Source organism: Melanerpes formicivorus, unplaced genomic scaffold (assembly GCF_026170545.1).
Source record: "Melanerpes formicivorus ecotype bairdi unplaced genomic scaffold, bMelFor1.0.p_v2 SCAF_2, whole genome shotgun sequence".
In the NCBI taxonomy this organism is placed as follows: Eukaryota; Metazoa; Chordata; class Aves; order Piciformes; family Picidae; genus Melanerpes; species Melanerpes formicivorus.
Window position 1 is genome coordinate 8472595 of NW_027142354.1, and position 27413 is coordinate 8500007.

Consider the following 27413-nt stretch of genomic DNA (forward strand, 5'->3'; position numbering starts at 1 on the left):
GAATCCAAATCTGTTTGACAACATATGCAAAAAGGTAGCTTTTGCAAATTTAAAAAGCAACTTGCCTTGGAGAAAGCAGAAATATTTCTAAATTTCAGTACAAATATTTCTAAATGAAAATTTCTGAGAGGAAGACAATTCCTGAGAGGAAGGAAGGTCAAGATCCAGCATATCAAGAGTTATAGGCAACAAATGAAGTAAAGCTATCCTTTGAAATTCTGCTTCTGACACTATGTTCACATAGAGAACCTCAGCCTAATGAGACAGCTCCAGAGCAACCTCCTAGAGGATTAGTTACTCAGTGGGGTTTCACCATCAGTCACCATCAGAATAACATGCTAGTGCTAGTAAAACCACCTGTAGAGGGTCTGCAGGGAGAAAGATTTAACTGATGAGATTGGATTCAGTTTCTGTAATGACACCTATCAAAAAAATTAGGCAGCTAGCATAGAGTCCCTAGCTGAGAAGCAATGTGCTTCTCATGAGTGATTCTTAATAGGACATGATAAGGTCATTTTCCCATATTGGTTTGTGATAAGAGGCTACTCTCTCTTCTGTGACTATACACTACAGACTAATCATACAATCATAGAAACATAGAATCAATAAGGTCGGAAAAGACCTCAGACACCATCAAGCCCAGCCTATCATGCAACACCTCATGAGTAACTAAACCATGGCTTCAAGTCCCACATCCAATCCCCTCTTGAACACTTCCAGGGATAGTGAATCAACCACCTCCCTGGGCAGCCCATTCCAATGGGCAATTACTCTTTCTGGGAAGAACTTTCTCCTCACCTCGAGCCTAAACCTCCCCTGGTGTACCTTGGGACTGTGTCCTCTTGTTCTGGTGCTGGTTGCCTGGGAGAAGAGACCAATCCCCACCTGGCTACAACCTCCTTTCAGGTAGTTATAGACAGCAATAAGGTGTCCCCTGAGCCTCTTCTCCAGGCTAGGCAACCCAGTTCCCTCAGCTTCTCCTCATAGGGCTTGTTCTCAAGACCTCTCACCACCCTCATTGCCCTTGTCTGGACACATTCAAGTGTCTCAATATCCTTCTTAAATTGAGGGGCCCAGAACTGGACACAGTAGTCAAGGTGTGGCCTAACCAGTGCTAAAAAGAGCAAGCAGTATGAATGGTTAGAACGGGATCAAATGTCCCTGTCCTCCTCTTCTGCCCCATTTTGCAGCCATGGTATGTTCACTCAAATATTTTCAAAATGCTGATGGAGGACATTAATAGGCAGTAATTAATTTTGGCAGCAGATCCAAGCCAACAGTATTTCAAATTTTCTGAAAGGATTTTGTAAGACTCTAAGAAGTTTGGAAACTAAGGCAAATAGCAAATCCTAATCTTCCTTGCCTTTTTTTTTTTCTCCTGGGAGATATCTACTGCCAGCCAAAATAACTTTTTTGGAGAAGGGGATGCTTCAGCATAAGGTATTTTGGTCTCTCTGGTACCTTTTCTGTGGGAAAACAAAGGACTAACCTTCTAGACCATCTGCCAATGACTTCCTGGAATTGCATTTATTTCATGTGTGAGGCAAATGGAAGTTCCACCGCTCAGATTCAGGACTGAATTCTGAGCACCACACAACATGATGTCTTTCAGTTCAGCTCTCCCTGTTATAAGGATACACAGAATCACAGAATTGTCAGGGTTGGAAGGGACCTCAAAGATCATTGAGTTCCAACCCCCCTGCCACGGGCAGGGACACCTCACACTAGATCAGGTTGCCCAGAGCCACATCCAGCCTGGTCTTAAAAGCCTCCCGGGATGGGGCTTCCACCACCTCCCTGGGCAACCTGTTCCAGTGTCTCACCACCCTCATGGTGAAGAACTTTTTCCTAACATCCAATCTGAATCTATCCACTTCCAGTTTTGTTCCATTTCCCCTAGTCCTATCACTTTCCAACATCCTAAAAAGTCCCTCATCAGCTTTCCTGTAGGCCCCCTTCAGATCCTGGAAGGCCACAATAAGGTCTCCTTGGAGACTTCTTTTCTCCAGACTGAATAGACCCAATTCTCTCAGTCTGTCCTCATAGGAGAGGTGCTCCAGCTCTCTGACCATCCCTGCGTCCCTTCTTTGGACACGCCCCAGCATGTCCAGATCCTTCCTGTAACAGGATCTCCAGAACTGGATGCAGTACTCCAGGTGGGGTCTAACCAGAGTGGAGTAGAGGGGGAGAATCACCTCCCTTGACCTGCTGGCCACACTTCTCTCGATGCAACCCAAGATGTGATTGGCTTTCTGGGGTGCAAGTGCACACTGCTGGCTCATGCTGAGTTTCTCATCTACCAGCACCCTGAAGTCCTTTTCTTCAGGGCTGCTCTCAAGCCAGTCACTGCCCAGCCTATATCAATGCTTGGGATTGCCCTGACCCAGATGCAGGACCTTGCACTTGGTCTTGTTGAACCTCATGAGGTTGTCATGGGCCCATATCTCCAGCCTGTTAAGGTCCCTCTTGATGTCTTGAAGGTCCCTCTAGCATGTCTGTTGCATCACACAGCTTGGTGTCATCAGTGAACCTTCTGAGGGTGCACTCAATGCCACTGTCCATGTCGCCAGCAAAAATATTGGACAAGTTCATTATTGAACCTATCCAAGCTCCTTATTGAACACAGATATGGCTGATCCCTCATGCCATTGGAATTTTGATTCACTACTCTCTTGTGAGGAGTCTCTGGTGCAAAGCAAATGTACACACAGACATGCATGCATATAGATACTGTGCTGCAAACTCAAGTGTTCAAGAAACCCTCAAACACCAGAAATACATTTTTCTATCTTTTCTTCTTTTCAGCCATCCTGGGTTCATGCCTTACAGCAAAGATTTTTTTTGATTGCAATGTCCCTTGCTTCACTCAGGGCCTGAAATATGTGATGCAACTGAATGTAACATTTTTCCTCCTCAGCTAGTGGCTCTCATTCTGGACAAGCCAAATCCCCTTCCAAAGACAATATTATTTATTATGTCACAAGCTAATAATCGAGCTCTGTGAGGCATCATGAAGAGATCCAAGTCCCTCTGCAATCACCAGTGAACTTGTTCCTTTTGGAAGGAAGCAACATGGATTTTCATGTTTCAGTGCCTGGTAACATGTCTAGAATGTGTATTCATAGCATGTTCCATAGGGAAATATTATGATCAGTGACAAATTTTTACTGAAATCAATTTGTCCAGCATCACTGAGCCCACTCTACAAGGAACTGGAAACACCTTTGTTACTTTATGAGATAAAATGACTTATTTACAGTTCCCTCCACACACCAGGAGTTTAGATCAGAAGTCTAACTGGGCCTAAGAGGTTTTTGAGTCACATTTTTTTATTAACATTTATGGAAGGACACTTTTGGATAAAAATGGAGCAAGAAGCTGATGTGTGATTTTTTAACAAAACAAAGTAGCACTCAGACATAGAATAGAATAGAATAGAATAGAATAGAATAGAATAGAATAGAATAGAATAGAATAGAATAGAAGAATAGACCAGGTGGGAATAGACCTTCAAGATCATCACATCCAACCCTTCAACCAATCCAACCCACCTAGTCAATTAAACCATGGCACCAAGCACTCCATCAAGTCTCCTCCTGAACACCTCCAATGATGGCGACTTCACCACCTCCCCGGGCAGCCCATTCCAATGGGCAATCACTCTCTCTGTATAGAACTCCTTCCTAACATCCAGCCTAAACCTCCCCTGGTGCAGCCTGAGACTGTGTCCTCTTGTTCTGGTGCTGGCTGCCTGGGTGAAGAGACCAACATCAGCCTGTCTACAACCACCCTTCAGGTAGTTGTAGAGAGCAATAAGGTCACCCCTTAGCCTCCTCTTCTCCAGGCTAAGCAACCCCAGCTCCCTTAACCTCTTCTCTTAGGGCCTGTGTTCCAAACCCCTCACCAACTTTGTTGCCCTAGTACCCTTACTTTTCATACATATGCATCCTAAGCCCCAACCCTTCCCCACACTCCCTGTAACTACACCTCCAGCTCTCAGTAGGTTCAGACGGAGTTTTAGGTGGCTCTGAGAAGTCAGGCTGAAGCTGGGAAACGCAGACATGTGATACGCTGTGCCCTCAGCTATGAATAGTCAGCACTGTTGTTGTGCAAGCCTCCAGCCAGCACTGCCACCTGTGACGACTGCGTGGCTTGGGACAGAAAGTCCTTGGCAGGAGCTAAACCTTAATGAGCTTAAAAGGCATTGAACAATTTAACAAATACAAACCCAGGCTGCAGAGTAAGTCGTTGCAGAAAGTTTCCAGTGCTAACAGTTTACGAGACAATTATTTACACTATCTGGATGGTTTTAATTACAGGACAGTTCAGACCAGTTGCTTAAGTTTTCCCAAGGGGTAATTAGTCACCCTGTGCATTTGCATATTTTCCACTGCTGTATTGAAGCAAATCAGATATACTTATCAGAAGATTGACCTGGCAACCTCTGCTCTGGTTTGAGTTTCATCATGACAGTATCTAATGTATCAGTAAATGTTCAACTGTAACGCATGCAAACTCGGGGGAGATGATCAAAACCATCACATAAATAGAAAGACACTAAATACTATCAGCAAATAGGAAATGATGGACCACCTATTCTTAACAGATTGCACAGTAGAAAATACACTAGTTTGTAAATACAGTAATTTTTTATGCTTCACTTTGCTAACATTTTTCATTGGGTTTAATTTTAATTTTTGCTACCAGGGCAATGATTGCTTCCCCTGGAAACAGGTGATAATGGGCATAAATCACAGCCAATTTAAATGGTGATAGGTCTTTGAATACATAAATTGCATTCTTCTGAAAGGCCCTAAAATTGGTACTCATTCAAGCAGAAAATTGCAAAATGACAACTGGCATTATTCAAAGTCCATCTAGCCTGATGGGGCGAGTTATCCACTAACCTATGTGTACTTGTGTTATGCAGTGCAGTGCAAACTAGACAAAGTCAAACATTTTTGCCATTTTTAAGTCACTTTTGTTAATACTGAAGGCAGAGAGGGACCTGGGGGTGCTGGTTGATGGTAGGATGAACATGAGCCTGCAGTGTGCCCAGGCAGCCAAGAGGGCCAATGGCATCCTGGCCTGCATTAAGAACAGTGTGGCCAGCAGGAGCAGGGAGGTCATTCTGCCCCTGTACACTGCACTGGTTAGGCCACACCTCGAGTACTGTGTCCAGTTCTGGACCCCTCAGTTTAGGAAGGATGTTGACTTGCTGGAACGAGTCCAGAGAAGGGCAACGAAGTTAGTGAGGGGCTTGGAACACAAGCCCTATGAGGAGAGACTGAGGGAGCTGGGGCTGCTTAGCCTGGAGAGGAGGAGACTCAGGGGTGACCTTATTGCTCTCTACAACTATCTGAAGGGGGGTTGTAAACAGGCAGAGGTTGGTCTCTTCTCCCAGGCAGCCAGCACCAGAACAAGAGGACACAGTCTCAGGCTGTGCCAGGGGAGGTTCAGGCTGGAGGTCAGGAGGAAGTTTTACACAGAGAGAGTGATTGCCCATTGGAATGGACTGCCCAGGGAGGTGGTGGAGTTGCCGCCACTGGAGGTGTTCAGGAGGAGACTTGACAGGGTGCTTGGTTACATGGGTTAGTTGATTAGGTGGTGTTGGGTGATAGGTTGGACGCGATGATCTTGAAGGTCTCTTCCAACCTGGTTTATTCTATTCTATTCTATTCTATTCTATTCTATTCTATTCTATTCTATTCTATTCTATTCTATTCTATTCTATTCTATTCTATTCTATCTCTGAATGCTCAGGATAAGCAAGCCCTAAGTTTATAGAATGAGGACAAGGACAGCTCACAAGTGATAGATGAGTTTTCAGATATCCTATGAAGCAGGTCAGAATTTGATATTATATACTAGCACATGCATGTGTATTTGTATAGACACCTATATAGGCATAAAATACTTTCTATAAAAACTGCATGTGAGGTTTAGGTAGATTAATTTCAGCTCCTTTATGAAAACTAAGTACTAAATCCTCCTTTTCTTGGCCTTCATGCTTTTGCTTTACCATGTAATGAAGCTAACTATTTGGGTCAGTTAGGTTTTGCCCTGCAACTTTTTAGGCCTTTGTTATCTAGAAGGTCAGATGGTCAAATGTCATGATCAGAATTTTCTCTTTGTTCTGACAATAAGGGAAGTGTTATTTCTCAGAGAAAAAATCCCTGCCACCAGATTGTCTTCTGCTGACAGTCCCCACCAGGCAGGGAGGGGTCTTTCGGGAGCTGATGGCTCCTGACATCTTGATGCATTCACCAGCAGCCCATTTATCACATGAAAAGAACAGAACTGAGGAGAGGCTCTTATTGCACATGCCATGTCTGTGATGCAGATATCCTCTTTGTAGAGGACAGTAGTAATGAAGTGCTGCCCTGCAAATGCTTCACATGTTCACGCTCTCTCCTAATGTATGCTTCACACCAAGGAGTAGAATAGAGAGCTGGCCTTGAGCAAGAGGCAGTTTGGAGCAGGATCCATCTATCTTGCAGGAATTTCCTGCTGAGCCTGGTTTCAGCTCCTTCAGACCATCTGCACTCTGCCAAGACCTTGATGACACATTGCCTTCCAGAGTACTTATGAAGTACAGCAGGATGATTCATGTATTCACAGCAACTGATGTAAAGCAGGGGAGCTGCAAAACTTGATGAAGAACAGCAAGAAAGCTGAAGGGGCTCAGCCATTTTCCTCACTCAGAATAGAAACTTCTGGATGCTCACAGCCTGCTGGACAACAACAGGAAATCAGAAAAGCTCAGGAAGTTATGAAAAAGCACACATGCATACATGTAAATTCATTGATACAAGTAGTGATTCTCTGTTTCCCACAATTCTGTCCATATTTAATTTAAATCAGAGCAATAATCATAGAATCATGGAATTGTTTTGGTTGGGAAAGACCTCTAAGAGAATTAAGTCCAATGATCCACCTAACATGGACGCAAAACCATGTCCACATGTTTCTTGAGCACTTCCAGGGGCACTGACTCCACCACCTGCCCAGGAAGCCTATTCCAATGCCTGACCACTCTTTCAGTAAAGAAATTTTTTGTAATATCCATTCTAAAGCTCTTCTGGCACAGTTTCATCCATTTCCTCTTGTCCTGTCATCTGATACTGGGGAGGAGAGACAAAGCTGAGGGAGCCGGGGTTGCTTAACCTGGAGAAGAGGAGGCTCAGGGGAGACTTTATTGCTCTCTACAACTACCTGAAGGGAGGTTGGTCTCTTCTCCCGGGTGTCCAGCACCAGAACAAGAGGACACAGTCTCAAGATGCAGCTGGGGAGGTCTAGGCTGGATGTTAGGAAGAAGTTCTTCACAGAAAGAGTGATTGGCCATTAGAATGGGCTGCCTTGGGAGGTGGTGGAGTTACCATCACTGGAGGTGTTCAGGAAGAGGCTTGATGGGATGCTTAGTGCCATGGTTTAGTTGATTAGATAGTGTTGGATGATAGGTTGGACTCGATGTTCTCAAAGGTCTTTTCCAACCTGGTTAATTCTATTCTATTCTATTCTATTCTATTCTATTCTATTCTATTCTATTCTATTCTATTCTATTCTATTCTATTCTATTCTATTCTATTCTATTCTATTCTATTACAACCTTCTTTCAATAATATGCCACAAGAACAAAAAAATAGACCTTGCAGATCTTTAGGATTAACATGAAAATTAGTGACCCTGAAAAGGTGGTTTTGAGAGGAAGAGAGGAGACAATTCAATAGTAGAACTTTATCTGAATCACATTAATGCAACGTTATAGTGGAAAAGCCTTCATTATAGCAATAGCCTGACACCAGTGGCTGCACACTTAAAGTGGCACTCTAATAATTTAACTTTATTTATTTATTTAAATTATATACCATATTTCCCAAAGGGAGAGAATTTTTTTAATGTGGGTGTCCTTTCATGAATCACCAGGAGTCAATGAAAACACGTTTATGCTGTAATCTTTCAAAATAATAAATTAGTAAGAAGGGAGCACATGCTATAGTGCTATATGTGTCTTAACTTCTATTCTTGTTGTTGAACAGAGATATTTTGCAGCTTGTGCCAAAAAAATAATAAAAAAATGTGTGGCCAGCAGGAGCAGGGAAGTCATTGTGCCCCTGTACTCAGCACTGGTTAAGCCACACTTTGAGTACTGTGTCCAGTTCTGGGCCCCTCAGTTTAAGAAGGACATTGAGATACTTGAACGTGTCCAGAGAAGGGCAATGAGGCTGGTGAGAGGCCTCAAGCACAAGCCCTATGAGGAGAGGCTGAGGGAGCTGGGATTGCTTAGCCTGGAGAAGAGGAGGCTCAGGGAAGACCTTATTGCTGTCTACAACTGCCTGAAGGATGGCTGTAGCCAGGAAGGGTTTGGTCTCTTCTCCCAGGCAACCAGCACCAGAACAAGAGGACACAGTCTCAAGCTGCACCAGGGGAAGTTTAGGCTGGAGGTGCGGAGAAAGTACTTCACAGAGAGAGTTGTTGGCCATTGGAATGTGCTGCCCAGGGAGGTGGTGGAGTCACCATCCCTGGAGGTATGAACACCAGAGGAGCTTGGACGTGGCACTTGGTGCCATGGTTTAGTCATGACGTGACAGGTTGGACTTGATGACCTTTGAGCTCTCTTCCAACCTTGGTGATTCTGTGATTCTGTGAAAGAAATCAAGTTGATGCCTCCTTTACTTCAATGTGCTTAGCAAAGCATGAACATTTACTGAAGGTAGCAAACATGCTTAAGGTTTTCAGTCTTCTACTAAAGGAAGCAAAGTGATCACAGTTTTGTTGACTGCTTTGCTGTTGCCAGAGAGACTGGCTGGCTTCTGCTACAGCTCATGGAGATTTTTGTAGGGTTGAGTAGAAGCTACCTAGAGGGGTACCTACCCTAAAGAGGTAACCTATTGTAGAGTCAACCAGGTCATCCTGGCCCAACACTTGCCATCCCTCATCTCAGATCAGTCATTGGTACCAAGGTCAGGAAACACAACTCACTAGGCATCTTCTCCTCTAGCTTTCTTTGTACACACATTGTAAATTCATTGCCTCTTTATTCTGCTTGTACTGCTGCAAACACTGCAGATATCCAGGTTTGCAAACGTTCAGTAGATTCAATAATGCCAACCTAAATAATGATAATTGCATCCAAATGAAAGTTTAGATGTGCTGCAGGTATGCTAATGAAAGATAAAAAATAAGTGATGGATCACATTAAGCTGAAAAGTTATTTAATTTTCATAAGAAATGATATGAATACTTTTTCCACAAGCCATTCAGCTCTACCCATAAATAAAATTGCTTGTAGTGGCTGTTAAACAGCACATAGTTGCAGCTCACTGTTCTCTAGTGAATGAATGTGATGAGAATGTCTCCATTTGCACAGTACGGAATTCCACTGGCATTTAACTCTGTCCCAAACCAGCTCTTCTACTATATGCTCAATACTGTCTAGGAATATGGACATAAGAATAATGTTTAACAAACACAGGTGAGCTAGAAAGCTTTAGCAAAGATTCCTTTGTATTGGCAAAGCTAAATCTATCTACTACTTGTCTAGGGAAGGGCTTATGAATGTGGTTCTGTGGATTAATCCATGGCAGCAAACTGAAGCATAGTAAAAGCCTGAAGCTAAAGAGCACAGTGTAGTTGTGAATACATTTCTACCAAACATGGTGTAAAGAATTATTCTTCCTGTCTAACATTAACTGAATTAAAGGAAAGTTATTTTGTCCCTTTGTTTACATCATGAATTAAAATAAATTAAAACTAAAACTGTGCATAACCCAAGATCTGAAAAAGACATGTTCAATAACAATTCTAGTAGCTCCTCCTCACTCACCTTCTTGGGTCTGTTTCACCTTCCCCAGGGCTACATCTGGGAAAAGAATAGAATTGCAGTCTCCTGAAAGAGCTTGTTTTGCTGAAGTTGGAATGGGAGCAGCTGAGGATTACATAAGGTCAGTTCTCTTCATTGTTTCTGTGGATCTTTAAGCTGTTAGTATAGAGTCATTGTGACTTGATTCCTTTGAATGGAAAACACCACGAAGGTGCCATGATGAAAATACTTGCGCTGATTAGGAAAGTGGGTTTCCATCATGAAAGCAAATATATGGCCACATTTCCATGCAGGTAGGAGTGTCATGTTCTTGCCTGTCCTTTTTCTTTTTATGCAGGCCCAACAATAGCCTCAACTCATGATTGCTATGGAGGATTTTTAAGTACAGTGTGAACTTGAGGGTGGTTTGCAGACTCTGGCTTTGGGAGAGCCATCAAAAGTTGTCTGTTTCCCCCTGGATTTTGCCTTTCGGATTACTGACCTTTTAACAGAATTCTACAGATTTCTGTCTTCTTACCAACCTATACAAGCAAATCATCCTTTCTTCCTAGTAGCTGAACCAGATTGTCTTGAACTAACCAAATCTAGACAGGGAAGCACAGTAAATGGATGTGTGTCAATACAGAGGAAAGAAGGATCCATCTCAGTTCCTGTTCAGACAGGCATGTTTTCCATCACCTATAAATCACAATAATCCATGGAGCAATATTCACATGTCATGCTGGAGAAAGGAAAGCCCATTATTTGGTTCCTTGTACAAAAAGCAGATGAGGCACTTGTAAAGGATGTGGATAGCATTGACATTGTATGGGATGTCATCTTGCAGTAACAGCAGCATCAACTTATGATTTGTGGATGGTCTTAAAGCTCTCATCCTCACTGCCTTATTAAATCCTCACTGCTGCCTTAGATTGGGTTTCAACTGAGATCTTCATGGTGCTTCTTCCCTTTTTTTGACCTATCTGCTGCTGTAATGAGACTAAGTGTCTTTTCATTTTCCATTGCTTACAAAATACACAGAAAGTTAAGTGTCTTTGCAGCCTATCTGCTGCAAAGGCAGCTTCAAATCAGACAGAGATGACCAAAAAAAACTATTTAGTGATTAGGCAAGACACACATAGTTACACAGAGCACTCCTACATGTTTGTGTTTCCCTGGCAGCCAAAGTAACAGTGAAAAATCCAGTAGTCCAAGCTGCTCACAGCTGAGGTTTTGTGTGTTTGGTTTTGACTTCTAATGAAACAGCTACTAAGTTGAAACACTGTGCTAATTTGTGCTAAAAGTTGTGGAGGAGGCACAATATCCTGAACTAGGTTTATATTACATTCATTCAGGTTGGAAAACTTAGGAAGGGTGATTCTTACATGCCCTCATGAGTGGAACAATGAATGATTTATATGTGAATTGAGACAGGCCTTTCCTCACTGCTTTTGCCACAGTGATATTTAGCCCAGAAATGACTGACACTGAGGAATTCCCATGTGCTTCATTTCTGACAGCAATCATGGAGACTTAAACTTCTGTCTTCTGGTCTTCTGCTGCAGCTGAGGAAGCTCAGTTGTGCCAGCAGAGCATTGGTGGCTTCTCTATGGTTCCTTGGTCCCAAGCAGTCAGTGCAGCAGGACAAAGGGAAGGGTAGGCACTACATGAACTGGAATGGGTTGTCCAGGGAGGTGCTTGAGGCCCCATCCCTGGAGGTGTTTAAGACCAGGCTGGATGAGGCTCTGGCCAGCCTGATCTATGTGAGGTGTCCTTGTCCATGGCAGGGGGGTTGGAACTAGATGATCCTTGTGGTCCCTTCCAACCCTGAATGATTCTATGATTCTATGATTTAAAATGAAATATTTTTCCCCTTTTTTTCCCCTTTTTTCTTTTGGGAGATACTTTACCTGGTAAAATCAGATCTGATTCAAAACCAGAACTTCAAATTATTGGGAAACATTACCATGAACACTTTTTTTCCCTTTTTTTTTTTTCTTTTCAAACACAATCCTCCAAATCCAGCTGATTGATTAAAATGCAAACTGCTTGTTTGCTTGAAACCATTTACTGATTTAGATCCAACTTCACAAATAGTTTCCATTCTCCCAGAGTGTACTTTCTGGCAAAACAATCCCTTGCAGCTCTATTGGCTCCACTTGTTTCAATGTCATCACTCTCGAAAGCAAAGTGTGAGGCTGTATTATAAATGGTAGCTGCACACAAAGAAAGAAGAAAGTTGTGGAGGAGGCAGAGGATCCTGAACTAGGTTTATATTACATTCATTCAGGTTGGAAACCTTTGGAAGGGTGATTCTTACATGCCTTCATGAGTGGAGCAATGAATGATTTATATGTGAATCGAGACAGGCCTTTCCTCACTGCTTTTGCCACAGTGACATTTAGCCCAGAAGTGACTGGCACTGAGAAATTCCCATGTGCTTCATTTGTGACAGCAATCATGGAGACTTAAACTTCTGGTCTTCTGCTGCAGCTGAGGAAGCTCAGTTTTGCCAGCAGAGCATTGACAGCTTCTTTATGGTTCCTCGGTCCCATGCAGTCAGTGCAGCAGGACGCAGGGAAGGCTTGGTACTGTAAGAACTGAGGATGTGCTGGGGGAGATGATGCTCTCCTCCAGCCCTCTCACTACTTCCTAGCATATCCTGTGCTGCACCAGGATATGGTGCTGTTCTGGGGGGACAATGGCCACTTCAGGACTGAAACCTTCAGTCATCTCAGGGGAAGCAAGAGACACATTGTACCTCTATTTTTCAGGGGGAATATTACAGTAGCATAATGTTTAGCTCTCTTAGTCACACTTGCACAGACTGCAGCACCTCTGAGAACCTCTCAAACCCAAAGATCAGCTGAAACATTCAAATCTTCTCCATGTGACCATTGTTTGGCAAGCCTTCCTTCACTTCAATTATAAATTACAGTGCAGGCCCAGGAAACAAACAGAAAAAACCCACAACAACAAAACAAACCCAACCTATTTAGCAAGGAGCCAAGTGTGGGGTTTGCATAACACCTGTGACTTGCTTCTGGAAAATATTTGAAAGCAAACATTGTACACATTGAAGCCCACAGAACAATAGGAGGACATTTTCTTTCGTCCTGTGAACAGCACTACATAACTTTCTGACTAAATATTGCTAGAACTGGCTCTTGTTGGCATCATGATGAGATGAACTTCTGATCCTTAAAAGAAGTAGCACTATTGCCTTGCTTCCAAGCTACGGGCGAGAGAGACTTAGGGAAAGAAAGTACAGTGCCCTCATTAACTAACAGGATTAGAGATTCAAAAGTACAGACTAATCTGAACAACATATTTTTCACATTATTTTACTGATAAGTCATCTCAACCAGAATAACCAAACAATGGAATAAGAAAAAGAAAGAGTTGGGATTTTTTATGTGTAAGAGAAAAATGTCCAATAAAATATAGATGAAGAGTGTTTGGGAACCAGAATTAATGTCTACTGATATATTTCTGTTAGAAAACTAATCTGATAGGAAGCAGCGATCCAGTGAGGTCAGAGCATTTTACAGGACTGCAAATAATTGTTGGATCCTTTTTCTGAAAATTTGTAAACATGAATGCAGAGCATCTGATGGGCTTGTGAGGAAACAAGAATCAAAAATTAAGGACTCTGTAATTTTGTAAAGCCCTTTTCATATTAGAATGAAGTTCTTCACAGAAAGAGTGATTGCCCATTGGAATGGGCTGCCCAGGGAGGTGGTCGACATCCTTGGAGGTGTTTAAGAAAAGACTGTGTGAGGCACTTAGTGCTGTGGTCTAGTTGATTTGTCAGGGTTGGGTGATTGGTTGGACTTGATGATCTTGGAGGTCTCTTCCAACCTAGTTGATTCTGTGATTCTGTGAAATGGCCCATTTTACTCAACTGGGGCTAATAATAAAGTTTTAAATGTTCACATTTTTTGATAGAGTGGAGATAATAATTTGCAAATACCTTTAATAAAAATACAGATGATGAAGCCTGTTAGCAGTAACTGTCACCCCAAGCACTCATGTGAGACTCTGGAAAAAATGGTCTCAGAGAAGGAGTGACGTTGAAGAGAGGTTCAGATTCTCAGAATTAAGCAAGGGCAAATGAGGAGATGTATCTCCTAGTCAATTGTAATAAAACATACTGGGGATTATAGAATAGAATAGAATAGAATAGAATAGAATAGAATAGAATAGAATAGAATAGAATAGAATAGAATAGACCAGACCAGACCAGGTTGGAAGAGACCTTTGAGATCATCAAGTCCAACCCATCATCCAACATCATCTAATCAACTAAACCACGGCACCAAGCACCCCATCAAGTCTCCTCCTAAACACCTCCAGTGATGGTAATATATATAGTCACATAAAATGAAAATATCATTAATTTTATAGCACCACCACAACAGATTATCAGACTACACAGCTATTCCATAAGATAAACTATATAATATTGTTACTATGGTTCCAGAACAATCAAGTAGAGTTATTGAAACTAGCATCACTAATTTCATGTCTTCCTTTGTTTTCACTGTTCCAGGTCATAAGAATGGCTACACGAAATCACTCTGAGACAGTTGTGTCCAAATTTCTGTGTAGTACATACAGATGAGAAATTTCACCTTGAAGGTGTGAAGAGCTATGCTTTACTGATGTATGAAAGCCTTTCTGGAAATTGTGTGCAAAATGTAGAATGGAGATATGTGCAACTGGTTACGCAACTACTTTTCTTTGCCATTTACTCCCCGCCCCCCAACCATCATTCTACCATTTAATTGCATGCAGGTAATTGAATCTTGATCTATTCTTGCAATATCATATCTGCTTACATTTCTTAGCTGTTCCCTCAGAGGTGTTCTCCTCCATTAAGGACCAAAAGCTTTCCTGAATCACACATGGGGATGCACTGACAGCAGAGACAGTGATACAGAGACTTTGGAATGAGCTTTGCATTAACACTCTTTAACCTACAAACCAACTGAAAGCAGTCATGATAGTATACAATTCAGACAGGTTGGTTTACCTAGCCTCTAAGCAGAGTACATCAGTAGCCTGCCTATGTCACTCCTATGTCTGTGTAGCTATAGCTCACTACGTCAGAGAGCTTTCATAAGTACAGGAACAGTAAAAGAGTACAAACAAATACAAACATCAAGTCATGCTTGACAGGTTGCTGCTCTGTTCACACAGTGATAATCTGTGTTACCCACACTCTTTGCAAATAAGCTTTATTTTTTTTTTAAGCAAAGCTTAATCCATTTATAGTGTATCTGGGGTAGATATTTGCTTGCACAGGCAAATGTAACACCAATGAGTGCAGGAGGGTCTTTCCAGAGTGTTACAGAGAGTTTCTGCATTAGCCTGTAAACCTGTGCAATAGGAGGGGAAAAGTAAGTTAAAGCTACTTTTTTGTTCTTAGTCCACCACAACACAAACCCAACCAAAGCACAGTGAGGGAACAATCAAGATATTTGTGAAGAAGCCCTCTGCTACACCAAGCCAAAATATTGGCACAGTCGCACTTGCCTTTCTGGAAGGCCTCAGAAACTCAGCTCTTCAGGGCTTTCACTGTGAAGGACATGGTACAGAAAAGTCACTCTTTCCACTGACAAACCTAAATCTAGTCACAACCTCCTGCTTTTCCACACAGTAGGTAGCTTTGGTTCTCTCCCAGAGCTCACAGTCAGTCAGACTTGGGGTTACTTTTTCAGATTTGTTTTTCAATCATGCCTTATAAACAGTTTTGTGGCAGGTGAGTGATTGTGTATTTAGAGGCATATTTCTAGTCATCTGACAAAATCTGGCCCAAAGCTTCTGTAACAACTCATTCTCTGCTCTAGAGCTCATTGAAAGCAACAGCACGATACCAGAATGTAATGCAGCTCTTAGTGCTACAGCAGTTATAATCAAACTATTGTTCTTCATGCTTCAGTGTAGTTCCTAGAAAAGAAGATTTGAAAAAGAGGGTTAAGACTAGGTTTATAAAACTTAAGTATGTACCTAATCTGTCTGGGAAAATGTTAATTCACTTTGCGCATTTTGGAAGCTGTCTCTGACCTTAATGTCAGAGCAACATGCAGTCTGAAAGTATGTAATTAATAACTCTGATTGCAAAAATAAAGGTTAAAAAAAAAAGAAAGAAAAATAAAAGCTTACATTTTAAATTGTCTGCTTGTATACTAAATGTATATACAAAGGAACTTCCTCCTAACCTCCAGCCTAAACCTCCCCTGTCCTCTTGTTCTGGTACTGGTTGCCTGGGAAAAGAGACCAACATCTGCCTGTCTACAACCCCCCTTAAGGTAGTTGTAGAGAGCAATAAGGTCACCCCTGAGTCTCCTCTTCTCCAGGCTAAGCAACCCCAGCTCCCTCAGTCTCTCCTCATAGGGCTTGTGTTCCAAGCCCCTCACTAACTTTGTTGCCCTTCTCTGGACACACTCCAGCAAGTCAACATCCTTCCTAAACTGAGGAGCCCAGAACTGGACACAATGCAATGTAGAGGTTATGAGGGATTCCCACATAACCTAGTGTTAACTACCAAATCACTGGAGATGTTTTGAATGCTAAGCCCCTTACTTCTGGCTTTCTGTTGGACTTGGCTGTCACACTTCAACAAGAGTTGCCTTCAATTTTTCCTGAAATCCATAGGAACAGAATTATCTTTAAGACTTCAACCACCTTCTAAGCATGATACAAACTGGCCCAAGGGTTCAAGAGGTGTCACGAGGAGGCTGATGGATGGTGCAATCTCATGAACTAACTTCCTTAGACATCCAGGCTAACTTGCCTGTGAGGGAGCTTAGATACTTTCAGGATTTGACATGAGGTGATCAGCAGTTCTCAGGTTTACCTTAATATTTACTTAAGCACTTCACTGAGGTTGCTTAGCCTGGAGGAGACTCAGGGGTGACCTTATTACTCTCTACAACTACCTGAAGGGAGGTTGTAGACAGGCTGATGTTGGTCTCTTCTCCCAGGCAACCAGCACCAGAACAAGAGGACACAGTCTCAGGCTGTGCCAGGGGAGGTTTAGGTTGGATGTTAGGAAGAAGTTCTATACAGAGAGAGTGATTGCCCATTGGAATGGGCTGCCTGGGGAGGTGGTGGAGTCACCATCATTGGAGGTGTTCAGAAGGAGACTTGATGGAGTGCTTGGTGCCATGGTATAATTGACTAGGTGGGTTGGATTGGTTGATGGGTTGGACGCGATGATCTTGAAGGTCTCTTCCAACCTGGTTTATTCTATGTATTCTTTAATAATACATATTTGAATACTATATAAGTCCTTTCTTCAATCATCTTAGAATTTTTTGGCTTTTTTTTTTTTTAATTCATTGCAATAACAAGAAAGTTCATCTGCCATCTGCCTGCCCCATTTTTGAACAGAAGAAGAGCCTTTTGCAAGGTAAACTTTTTATCTCACCTAATCTCTGAGCCAGGAGGACTGGCGCCAGAAGGGTGGTGGACTAGAGCTGTTGAAGTGGCCACAGAACATCCAGGGGACAAACCCCCCCTTCCTTTATGTACCCTCAGTGAGGGGAAAGCCAGCTACAAATGGTATTTTCTTCTTCCTCACAAGCTATAGATTGAAGAGCAATTTGATGTCTGGAGAAGAGAAGGCTCCGAGGTGACCTAATTGTGGCCTTCCAGGATCTGAAGGGGGCCTACAGGAAGGCTGGGGAAGGACTTCTCAGGATCTCAAGTAGTGATAGGACTAGGGGGAATGGAATGAAGCTGGAGGTGGGGAGATTCAGGCTGGATGTGAGGAGGAAGTTCTTCACCATGAGAGTGGTGAAGCCCTGGAATGGGTTGTCCAGGGAGGTGGTTGGGGTGCCATCCCTGGAGGTGTTTAAGACCAGGCTGGATGAGACTCTGGCCAGCCTTATCTAGTGTGAGGTGTCCCTGCCCATGGCAGGGGGATTGGAACTAGATGATCCTTGTGGTCCCTTCCAACCCTGACTGATTCTATGATACTATGTCTTGCAGTTCTGTATCTGCTGAAGCAGCTGCTGCACATCAGAGATGCTCTCTTCCTCCTTTTATTCCCTGCCCCTCACTTTTTTCTGTTCCCAAACTTCTCAGGTTTGACAGAACATTAAGGAGAGTTTCAGGACACTGCTGCAAGCTGAAAAAGAAGGCACTGCTGGGTTGTCTGCCTTTTAGTTGTCTTCAGCTATTATTTGAGTCTAATTCGCTGTGTAAGAGGACAGATTACATCAACAGGTTTTGTTTCTTACAGCTCACTGTTGCAGAAATGGTCCCCATGCAATTTCTTATTCTCAGCACATCTGGATGAGTTGCAAATTAAATCAATCATTTTGAAAAATTACTACAATTTCCATGCATTTTTGCAGTCACTTTTCATTCACTGAATGAGCGGAATGTGTAACAGTACAGTCATTTGGTGAGCTTCTAGTCTTCTAGCTTGGTTTTGGACCCGTTGCTTTATGAAATGCCTAGAACTTTCCAACAGCTCCTGGAACATCTGGTTTACCACCGCTATCATGCTGTGAAACTTGATGTCATTATACTTCCATTGAGAAAAGTGACTGTCCTGGGTGGAAAGAGTCCCAGATTTGGTGCAACTCAGGTGCCAGCCCCTCTGCATGTAGCAGGACTGAGCCTGGGCTCTGCACAAGATCCCTTTCCAGCATTTTCACTGTGGAGAATAGTGTTGTGTAAAATGTCACGACACGCTTGGCACAGAGGAGGATAAAACAAACAGTTGCAAACGTTCAAAAAGGAAATTGTAGCGTAAGAGGCGATGTCACAGTAGTCTTAACAGGGAAAATAAGCACTGGCTCCTCTTCAATTGCCTGTCAACTTGTCTGCTCACATCTCCAACACTTGGCCTGAGGAGCATTTTTCCTTTTGCAGTATATTTGCCCTGCGCATGTGCTGCTTCCCACACGTGCTGGTGTAGTGAAGGATGCTTATGGTCTGGATTGTGCCCCAAACATTTGTGTAGGATATATTTCTCTGTGTGTTAACCCTCCTTTGATCCCCCTCCTTTCTGGAGGCAGCAGGGGGGATCCTGGCGCCACTGAGTCCAGGTAAACAGCCTACCTGGGCGTGGTCTCACCCCTGTAGTACAAGATGCAGGCTATATGTTTGTTTCCCTGGGTATAGCATATACTTAGGCCATATTTGGTAGGTGTCAGTTCATTGGTTAATGTTTGCGTTAGCAACAGATGCTTATTGGACCAGTATTCACTGGGGCAAATGGTAAATAGGGGTCGTTTGGTAAATGAGCCCCCCCCCCCACCTCGGTGTTGGAGCCTCTGTGTGTGTGCGTGCGTGCGTGCGTGCCAGCCAGTGCTTCAAGAAGCCTCGTGGTCCTTTGCCACCATCACCCAGCTGCATGCGGTGCCGTGGACAGCACTCCATGGGATCAACCGCTGCGTGATCCATCGCTGTAGGAGAAAACCTGGTAGCCCGTGTGAACCAGCATTGCTGACCTGCCACTGCCCCCCTCCGAGCGAGGAACCTTTGTATCCTGGGAGAGAACAGCAGAGCCACGCGGTGCGGCCACGCGGCCAGCGCCATTTCCTGTCTCTTTATTACGGCACATCCGTGCCACGTTCTCTGGACTACAAACATTATTAAGGAAAGACTCCATGAAGTTCTTAGCTTGTGAGTGAGCCAAGCCCTTCTTTGTAGAGCTTCAGTTAGGGTAGCGTTTATATTGCTCTGGGTGGAGGGTTGCCGGTCACTGACCAACCCCTCCCCCGCCACTCTCTGCCTCAGTTTCGATTATAAGTTCTGTGAATCATTTTGATTTAAATGCCCATACATAACATTCTGTAAAGATTGTTCCACTAACCGAATATTGATACCTCTGAAGGGTGACTGTAAATACCCTGTTACAGAGTTTGTATATATATAAAATAAACTTATATTTTCATTGATGGATCTGCCGCGCATTTCTGAGGGCATGTCCACTACAGCTGGGTACAATACCTCTTCTCCCACAGCTTGGGAATGTGTTCCCTCTGCCTGTCTCATCTTCATTTCCTCCTGCTGGCCCTTTTCTCGTTTTCCTGCCCATTACTGTCTTTATTGTTATTTCTTTTGTTTGTTTGTGAGTTAAAACGTGTGGGTGTTTTGTTGCTGTTGTTTGTGTTGGTGGGGTCTTTTTGTTTGTTTGGTTGGTTTTCCCGGGATGCTTTACCTTCTGGGAGAGTTTTAATGCTATATAGTGCTCTTGCAGGTCAAAGCCTCTCACAGTATCACAGTATCACAGTATAACTTAGGTTGGAAAGGACCTCGAGGATCATCGAGTCCAACCTATCAACACAGACCCCATGACTGGACCATGGCACCAAGTGCCACGTCCAATCTCCTCTTGAACTCCTCCAGGGTCAATGACTCAACCACCTCCCTGGGCAACCCGTTCCAATGACGAATGACTCGCTCGGTGAAGAACTTCCTCCTCACCTCAAGTCTAAACCTCCCCTGGTGCAGCTTGAGACTGTGTCCCCTTGTTCTGGTGCTGGTTGCCCGGGAGAAGAGACTAACCCCTTCCCGGCCACAACCACACCCTTCTTCCTCATTTCTCCACTTTCTATCTTTCCTTGCTCCTCTTAAGCTGTGGAATTGAAAGTGTCAATTGTTACTTTTTTCTTTCCATTGGATTTAAACGGTTTACACATACTTCTCTGAGAAGTAATTTATATATTAATATATTAACTAAAGCTCAGTTATTAGGCTGGCTTGCAGATTTTATCTTTCTCCACATTGCCAAGTTTCCAATCACTGTGAACTGCGGTATCCGGAGCCTGGTGATGGGCACTCGTGTTTCATGCCTTTATTTCTTCAGGTAAGTCCTGTACTCCTTGGACATTCAACTGCCCACTCTGACACTTGCAACCTTCTCATGATTCCAGTTTCCCAGCATTACTGTTTGGGACACAAGCACATCCAAGAGCAGGTATAGCTTCCATAAAGGGAAAACAGGAGAGGACTCCTTCTTCCCAGTGGGACAATGCCTCTCTGCTCTTGTAGATTAGGATTTGCACCCCAGCTCCCATCCTGGAGCTGGGGGAAGACAGGTTTTCCCTACTGATGCATTTTCTCACTGTCCTGGAAGCAGCTGGAAAGAAGACAGATTCCTGCCAAGGTGGGAGCAGATGCATATTGGCTCCTGGTTCTCTGCTGACTCATAACAGCAAGTTAATGGAGAGCATTTTAAAGCTCATCCCAAATCCTTCTCTTGGGGAATTCCAAATGAGACTGCATCTAATCTCTGCCTACACATTCAGACTTCATAACAACATACACCAAGTCCTGAGAGATAATTGTCTATAGTTATTGCTGTTCATTAGCTGGACTGTTCTCCTAACTGGAAAAGCATCCATTCATGTATGTTGCGGATGTGCTAGCTAGGCCACTCTCCATCATTTTCCTCCAGTCCTGGCTCACTGGTGAGGTCCCAGATGACTGGAAACTGGCCAACGTGGTCCCCATCCACAAGAAGGGTCGGATGGAGGAACCTGGAAACTACAGGCCAGTCAGCCTGACCTCAGTGCCAGGGAAAGTGATGGAGCAGATTATCCTGGTGGCAATAACTGCGCACCTGAAGGATGGCCAAGGGCTCAGGTCCAGCCAACATGGATTCAGGAAGGGCAGATCCTGCCTCTCCAACCTGATCTCTTTCTATGATCAGGTGACCCGCCTGGTGGATGTGGGGAGGCCTGTGGATGTGGTCTACCTAGACTTCAGCAAGGCCTTTGACACCGTCCCCCACAGCAAACTGCTGACTAAGCTGTCAGCCTGTGGATTGGACCACTACACTCTGTGCTGGGTTAGGAACTGGCTGGAGGGCCGGGCCCAGAGAGTGGTCGTGAACGGTGCCGCATCCAGCTGGAGGCCAGTCACCAGTGGTGTGCCCCAGGGATCAGTGCTGGGCCCTGTCCTCTTCAACATATTCGTTGATGATCTGGATGAAGGGGTAGAGTCAGTCATCAGCAAGTTTGCAGATGACACAAAGTTAGGGGCAGATGTTAGTCAATTAGAGGGTAGAAAGGCTCTGCAGAGGGACCTCGACCGACTGGAAAGATGGGCAGAGTCCAATGGGATGGCTTTCAACAAGTCCAAGTGCCGAGTGCTGCACTTTGGCTACGGCAATCCCATGCAGAGCTATAGGCTGGGGTCGGAGTGGCTGGAGAGCTCCCAGACAGAGAGGGACCTGGGGGTGCTGATCGACAGCCACCTGAATATGAGCCAGCAGTGTGCTCAGGTGGCCAGGAGGGCCAATAGCATTCTGGCCTGCATTAGGAATAGTGTGGCCAGCAGGAGCAGGGAGGTCATAGTGCCCCTGTACTCTGCTCTGGTTAGGCCGCACCTTGAGTACTGTGTCCAGTTCTGGGCTCCTCAGTTTAAGAAGGACATTGAGACACTTGAGCGTGTCCAGAGAAGGGCAACAAGGCTGGTGAGAGGCCTTGAACACAAGCCCTATGAGGAGAGGCTGAGGGAGCTGGGATTGTTTAGCCTGGAGAAGAGGAGGCTCAGGGGTGACCTTATTGCCCTCTACAACTACCTGAAGGGTGGTTGTAGCCAGGAGGGAGTTGGCCTCTTCTCCCAGGCAACCAGCACCAGAACAAGGGGACACAGTCTCAAGCTGCGCCAGGGGAGGTTCAGACTCGAGGTGAGGAGGAAGTTCTTCACCGAGCGAGTCATTCGGCATAGGAATGGGTTGCCCAGGGAGGTGGTTGAGTCATCGACCCTGGAGGCGTTCAAGGGGAGATTGGACGTGGCACTTGGTGCCATGGTCTAGTCATGGGGTCTGCGGTGTCAGGTTGGACTCGATGATCCTCGAGGTCCTTTCCAACCTAAGTGATACTGTGATACTGTGATACTGTGGTTATATGAACAGCAGCAAAGGTTCCTGCTCCAAGTGCCAGCAGTTTCCTGGAGAACTTCATATAACTCTGAAGATATTAAAAAAAAAAGAAAGCCAGAAGAGCAGGATGTTCTCTGTTTACCTTTCTTCCCCTTTTCACCTTTGCTGTTTCCTTTCTATCCATTTGTGATCAAGTAGTTAGTGTTGACTCAGTTGCAGTGGATACGTTAGCTGCAGTTAGCTTTCTTAAAGAGTTCTATTTAATCTCAAGGCCTAGCCAGAGAAATGCACTAAAAGCTCTTCAGAGATGAAGATGCAAATGGTTTTATTTACACTCTTCCAACTTCACTTCTCTTAATCTTCAGTACACCAGGTATTTTTAACTAATATTTGCATTTAATACTCCATCGGAACAGTAGAGAATGCTTAGAGGTTCCTATGTTTTAACTGGTTCTGAAAGCAAGAAAAATCACTTGTTGATAAGAAGAAAGAACAGATTACATTTCTAATCAGAGTTCAGAAGCCTCACAGGCACCTTTCACTGCTCAGGTAGAGTGACCTGCATCAGGGGCCCATGAGGGGAGGCTCTGCTTAGAGCAGCATCTACACAGCTGTATACCAGATAGAATAGAATTCGAATTAGAATTCGAATTCAAATTAGAATTCAAATTAAGAATAGCATAGCATAGCATAGCATAGCATAGCATAGCATAGCATAGCACAGCATAGCATAGCATAGAATAGAATAGAATAGAATAGAATAGAATAGAATAGAATAGAATAGAATAGAATAGAATAGAATAGAATTAACCAGGTTGGAAGAGACCTTTGAGATCCTCATGTCCAACCTATCATCCAGCACGATCTAATCAAGTAAACCATGGCACCAAGCACCTCATGAAGTCTCTTCCTAAAAACCTCCAGTGATGGTGATTCCACCACCTCCCTGGGCAGCCCATTCCAATGGGCAATCACTCTCTCTGTGTAAAACTTCCTCCTGACCTCCAGCCTGAACTTCCCCTGGCGCAGCCCGAGACTGTGTCCTCTTGTTCTGGTGCTGGCTGCCTGGGAGAAGAGACCAACCTCTGCCTGTTTACAACCCCCCTTCAGGTAGTTGTAGAGAGCAATAAGGTCACCCCTGAGTCTCCTCCTCTCCAGGCTACGACACCTTCCAATTGCTTCTCTTGTCTCTAGATGAGGTTTTTTTAATCCACTTTGCCAAGGGCACCTTTCTGATCACATTCTTTCTGGAGACAGATTCCAAAACCTTTGCTCTCACTTGGCAAGGTGGTGGTCTGTTGTCCCTTCAAAAGATGCCTCCTGTACAAATAATCCTGGAAATGTGGAAGTAATTTATGATTATGGAGATTTGGGGATACGTGCAGTGTCAATAGTCATCTCAGTAGTCTGGCTGTGTCCTGTAGGTAAAACATTGCTCAGAACAGGTGTGACAACCTGTCTTTTGTAAACTGCCTGTAGGAATGTAAAGCCAGATATTATCATTTCTACTTGTTCTGTAGATATGGCCACAAAACACTCAGCATAATGATCAGGTCCTTGCCTATCTAAAGATTATTCTAAGGAAGAATAATGTATTACTTAATGATGTCAAAATGTTGTTCTTGACTTCTACCACTACAGCATTTAAAAATTAGAAGCAACTCCTTTGCAGACAATAGCTTCCTAGTGTCTAGAAAGTCATGTTATACCTTCAGGGTTAATTTGGCAAGGGACTAAAGTAGGCACCTCAGTAGAGGAGACCTAGGGAAGCTGATAAAAGCCTGTGTAGATTAGATCACTGTTCTGATTCCACTTGTGACACTAATGGAAATTAATTGACCCACCTATGAGGATGTGTGCCTGCTACTACCACCCATACTTGTACATTTCTTCATGCTTCCCTTTCAGAGACAAAAGAAAAGGTAGAAGAGACCATAGTAGCTCTTTATGATGGTGTGTCCCCCCTCTCCATATTTTCATCTCCTGAGGAGAATAACAAACCCTACAACTTCACAACAACATAGATTTTCCAAAATCCTCATTGCCTACTGTAGTATGGGATGAGCCACAGAGAGACTTGTGAGCCATTGGAATGGGCTGCCCAGGGAGGTGGTGGAGTCACTGTCCCTGGAGGTGTTCAAGAGGGGATTGGACGTGGCACTTGGTGCCATGGTCTAGTAGTTATGAGGTCTTGGGTGACAGGTTGGACTTGATGATCTTTGAGGTCTTTTCCAACCTTACTGATTCTATGATTCTATGAGGTTAAAATTCAACCTGAAATCCCATGAGTGCTGATAGATGTAGGAATCTGACCTCTCTGGGCTCTTCCAGCAGCCTAAGCCAAACACCCTGAATTTTAGAGAGTTCATAGTCAGTTAAGATCTGCATCAAAAATGTGCAGCTCAGATCCACTTTTTGTCTAAAATATGCCAGGCCACATGCCAGAGGACACATACCTAATTACCAGGCTGTGCTGATTATTCCTTCTTCTGTACTTCCCTCAGTAAATTTAGAATAAATTATATCTCTGGTAAATTACACAAAGAGATGATTATACATTTAATTAGATGTTTACCCCTCATTTTCTACATGCAATAGTAACTAGTGCAGATTACAGGAACTCAGAATAATGTATGGAGACATTTTCCCAGGGTTAGACACAATGAAAAAAAAAATCAAACCAAACCAAAACAAAACCAAACCAGTGAGGCTATTGGCTAGGGGAATATTTATACCATATTCAACTTTTTCCCCCCTTTAATATGAAAATGAACAGTATCAGGGGACAGTGTCTCAGCTATCTGCAGTCCATTGGAAAATGCATATTAGAAGGGAAAATACATAATTTATTAAATGTATTGCTTAAAGTAAGAAACTTGAAATTGACTTTTTTAAGTCTGGGGATTTTGGTTTCTACTTGGCATAAGCTACTCAGACTGATGAATTATTCAGTGCTAAGCCTGCCAGTGAGAATAACAAGAAAACAGACATAGATTTTCAAATGTGGTTTTGTTTGATTGGGGGGGAGGGGGAAAAGCTTAAAAATTTAATAGCTACACTTGAAAAAAGCCTTAGTCCTTCCTCATTGAACAACTGTTGATGGATGACTGCAGTTCTGCCTGTGAAAGGAGCACCCATGTGTATTCACTTAGTGGCACATAAACAAGAATGTTGTAAGAGATTGTACTGTACATTAAACTGCCACAAATGTTAAATACAATTAGAAATTGCTTCCTGTTGCCACCATTTTTTTTTTCAAACTAACCAAAAGGCATATATATATATGTTAGAAGATAAGGATAGAAGGTCTCTTACACCTATTTGAAGAAATCAACTAGAAGGCAAAAATCCATCTCTCAGGATTGCTCTTTTACCACAAAACCAGTTCCCTATGCTATAAAAGTACTCCACTTTCCTTCAGAAATGGAAAGCATTGTGCAAATAGTAGTATTTTCCCCCTCAGATTTAAATGTTTTCAGAAGAAAGTCTGCCTTTGGTTTAAGGGAAGCGAAATCTGGCTTTTGGTTATCCCAGTATCAGATTACCTAGTGTCTGAAAGATTCCTTAGCTCTGTAAAGAAAAACAATTTATTCGTAACAAATATCTCTGACCACCACAAAAAAAAAGGGGGAATTGTTTCAGGAACTGAAGCAAAAGCCTTATTTAATCAGATCCTGTCTTTTTCATCATAATTACTGGGAATTAACTGCCCTTGATAACAGCAAGAATAGAATAGAGTAGAATAGAATAGAATAGAATAGAATAGAATAGAATAGAATAGAATAGAATAGACCAGGCCAGGTTGGAAGAGACCTTCAAAACCATCACGTCCAACCTATCATTCAAACAGGCTTGTAGTTTTCCCTTATTGTAAGGATGAGTAAGACCTCCAGAGATATGAGGGACCAAAGTGAGTGAGCATACATTCCATCTTACCTGTGCTGAATCACACTGTTCAGCTGGAAACAAGAATTGTTGGCAAGGGCCAAACCCCCTCCATCTAAATCTGAAAGCTTTACATTCCATTCCATCTCATTTTTCCTGCATCCTACAACATTCTACCTACAGTCCTCCTGTGCCCTACAACCAGCACTTAAAATTATCTTAGTGAGAATGAAGTCAGAGTCTCTGACCATGGTTACAGTTTCTCACCTCTGGTTCTGTGCTTGCTCAGCAAAACACAATCCCCCAAATCTGAGGAAGCATTTGGGTCAGTTCTCTTTAATACCGTTGTCAGTTATCTGGACAATGGAATGGAGTACATCCTCAGTAAGTTTGCAGGTGACACTAAATTGGGTGGGAATGTTGATCTGCTTGAGGGTGGGAAGGCTTTGCAGAGGGGTCTGGACAGGCTGGGTAGATGGACTGAGGTCAGTTGTGGGAGGTTTAACAAAGTCAAGTACCAGGTCCTGCACTTGAGTCTCAAAAACCCTATACAATGCTACAGGCTTGAGGAAGAGTGGATGGAAAGTTGGTCAGCAGAAAATGACCTGGGAGCACTGGTGCCCAGCCAGCTGAGCATGAGCCAGCAGTGTGCTCAGTTAGTCAAGAAAGCCAACAGTATTCTGGCCTCTATCAGGAATAGTATAGTCAGAAGGAGTAGGGAAGTGGTCAGGCATTGGAATAATTTTCCAAGGGAGGTGGGGGAGTCATTGCCCCGGAGGGGTTCAAGAAATATGTGGTCATGGCACTTTGGAATACGACTTAATGGCCATGGTGGTGTTAGGTCAACAGTTAGACTCAATAATCTTAAGGTCT